Source organism: Galeopterus variegatus, unplaced genomic scaffold (genome assembly GCF_000696425.1).
Source record: "Galeopterus variegatus unplaced genomic scaffold, G_variegatus-3.0.2 Scaffold1849, whole genome shotgun sequence".
NCBI classification, from domain to species: domain Eukaryota; kingdom Metazoa; phylum Chordata; class Mammalia; order Dermoptera; family Cynocephalidae; genus Galeopterus; species Galeopterus variegatus.
The window spans coordinates 9,852-13,484 of record NW_007727960.1 but is presented as its reverse complement, the minus strand read 5'-3'; positions in this window follow the sequence as shown (position 1 = coordinate 13,484).

The following is a 3,633-nucleotide window of genomic DNA, read 5'->3' as shown; positions in this document are numbered from 1 at the left end:
TCCCACATGCCTGGGTCCCAGAATGAAGAAGGCATGGAGCACAGCTTCCTGCTGATCCAAAGTAAACCTTTGTGTGTAGGCCACTGTAGTTTGGGGGTTGTTTGTCACAGCAGTGCAACCTGAACTGTCGCAACTGGTTCTACAAGGAAGTTGCTCAAAACAGTGATTCCTCTGAGCTTTGTACCAGGGCAGCTGCCCATCGAAACAATGCTGGATACCAGTCTCAAACAGCCAAAAATGTTAGAAAGAACAGAGGAAGGAATTGCATATTACTTGCTGTTCTTGGCATCAGCAACAGCCAAGTGACCCTTCCCCTCTTCTCACATCAGCCATGTATTTGCCCAGCTTGATAGTAATGGCTGTAATAAAAACTACCACTTTTTGATCATTTATCATATACTGAACACTGCATAAAACACCTTGTGGCATATTATCTTTACAAGTCTATGTGATGAGCATTCTTGTCCCCATATTTCAGATGTGAAAACCAAGTCTCAGAGTAGCAATCTAATGTGCCCAAAGTCACAGAGCTGATTGAGCTAGAATTCAGCCTTTAGTTTGTCCGATTCCAGAACATGTGTTCTTTACCACCATAAAATAATGTCTTCCTTATACAATCCCATGAACATCACCTCCACGTGAGACACCTGCCCCCATTTGATTACAACTGCATTATCAGTCCTTCCCTAGACGCTGTCATCAGCCCTGTCCTTGCTTATGAGAGAGTTAATGGACCCTGGTTGGATAGTGTCAATGACTTGCTATCAAATCATTCTGATTTCTGGTCCCCTGAAGGCTTTGACTCTGGCTCTAATGACAATGCTTTTGTCTTGACTTCTTTGACCAGGCTTCTATCTTGTTGCCTAGATATAGAAATAGGATCCTGCCTCACACCCTTTTGTCTGAGCCCTTGCTTTAGTCCTGTGCCTATAATGTCAGCTCCTCCAAGACCAAGCACTGCTCCTACTGGTATTCCAGGGCTGGTTTCCTGCCCCGAATCACTAGTTTTGGTTGGGCATTGCTACCTCATACCAGGCCTCCTTAAACTGACCACTAAATGCTGAACCTCATCCTGTTGGCTGCTAGTTTATGTCTAAATCACCCACCCCACCCCAACTGGTTTGATCACACTGTAGCTAGTTTGGCCCCTCCCATAGCCAACTCACCCTTATCCTTATACTGACCACTAAATGCTGAACCTCATCCTGTTGGCTGCTAGTTTATGTCTAAATCACCCACCCTACCCCAACTGGTTTGATCACACTGTAGCTAGTTTGGCCCCTCCCATAGCCAACTCACCCTTACCTCTGATGGAATCCCTGCCACTGATGAGAGTTTTACCCATATTTATTTTCACAAAAAATTTTTTGGTCATCTGTCATATGCCAGTCTCATATAGACTAGGCACTGATATAAACTGGTGAAAAAAACAGACACTCTCATTTCTTACTTTCTAGTGAGAAAGTCATACAAAGGACAGGTAATTACAATAGAGTATAATATATGCTATTATAGAAGTTTCTAAATTACCCTGTCCCTACACTCACAGCTTCAAATATTTTGCTGTTCTGGATGTTTATTCATGCCAGGAGAAGTAGGTTACAGTATCACATTTCACCAGTGTGTTCTGCCACCTAACGCATGTTGTGCCCAAGCACAAGAGTAAGTTCCTTTTGTGTAATTGTCATATCTTGTTATTTATTCAGGGCCAGGTGAGAGATGATAAGTTTTGACCAGGGTATCAGTCGTTAGGATTCAAGAAATATTTAAGAGGTAGAAATGACAGGATGTGAAGGTGGGAGAGAGGAAGGAGACAAGTTGAAGAAGGAGCAGAAGTCATAGCAATTGTGTAGTTAATACAGATAAGGCAGGGCTTAAGGAAACCCATATCTACTGCTGAGCCACAGTTTAGGTCACACAGTTTAGCTGAGGAATTTGGTATTCCAGCCACAAAAAGTATCTTTAGTCATAAGCCATCTCTTATTAAGTGACTATGATTAGGATTGCCTTTGGCAAACTCATAACTAGAAGCCATAATCCACATGGTCAAGCCCCACAACAGAATCTGATCCTCTTGCAGCTGGCAGGATGTTGGAGGAAATCCTCTGTGAAGGTCCCGGAACACACATGATCACCTACTATGTGCTGTATCACTAATTTTTCCCAGCTCTACAAGCGCGCATTATAGTCCCCATCTCACAGAGGAGAAAGTGGAAGAGACTGGGAAACTTGTGGAACTTTTCCATGCTGGAATTAGAACCTTAGTCCGTTTGCCTGCCATGGTCCTTCTATTGCATTGTACTTCCTGGGACTGTCCACCAGATTTCCACAGAACACTCTGAATCCAGCATGAAGTTGTCTGCCTTGGGCACCTGGAGCTGGGTTTTTAAAAACTCATCCTTTGGAAGGGATGACAAAGAAGTGGCAGAGCCTGGGACAGAATGATGTCTTAGGGATCAGCACCAGGTGTTGGTCAGGTCAGGAAGGATCAGGTGGTAACACGAGAAGAGCGAGCACTACCTTTGACTTTGCTCCCACAGGAGTTTACTTGTTGAAAAGTACATGTTGAGTTTGGAAACCAGGCTCAGAAAGGCCCAAGTGCAGAATCTGGTTTCAATTAGTCCACCCAACATTTTAATTAATTATCACACTTTACAGCAGGCTCTGAAAGTAGAGAATGAGATACGCTGTATCTATTCCTTTGAATGAGAGGTGGTTCTATGGAGATTACAGAGCCAAGAGTTGGAGCTATTCATCTTCAAAGGGACTTGCTAACACAAACTCTCCTTCCTCAGCTTCTGAATCCACGAAGCCTCAAGTGAGAATACTTTCTATCTGTTGGAAAAGTATCCCAGTCTGTGGAATCAGTCTCTTGATAAGGCAGTAATTACTAGAGCAATTTTAGCAGGTACAAAGGCATTTTTTTAATAGTTTTAATTATTCAAAAGCCTGATTAATTATCTAGTTCACGGATCAGAGGCCAAAGGGGGATAAAACTCTATGAAAATGGTAATTATGACAGGGTGAAGGGAGAATTCAACTGCCTTCAAACAGGAAGCTGCTCTCTGTGACTCTGTGGTTATATTTGTGTGCCCTGCTGTGCTCCCAGAGGAAGGACCACTGGACTGGGTGTTAGAAGACCTGGGTTCTAGGCCTGGATCCATCACTGACCCGCTGCGTCCTTGGCTAATTCACTTGCCTTATCAAGACTCTATAAAATTAGTGGGGGTAGAGGTGGGACAGGAGGTGTAGGGGATACAGTAAATGGTCTCTGGACCTCTGTCAAGTGCTGACATTGTGTAGCTCTATGGGACTTTTTCTTGAAAGTATAGACTCCATTGAAAATTTTTCTGTGAACAATGAAAATCCAGGTAAAGTTTATGAGCATGGGAGGCCTTTGATCAGAGCTGGGGTTGGGAAGACATTGGACAGCTATGCAGGGTGGACGCGCATGAGGAGAGTCTGGTAGAGGTGGCAGAGGGTGGCATGACACATGTCAGGCCGATGAGTGTGTTCCTATATGAATGTTTGCTTTTGAGTGGAAGAAAGCTACCCCCATTTATCGAGCATTTATTGAGCACCTCACATATACCTTGGCCCTATGTGAGGTACTGCAGAGATGCAGAGTCTGCC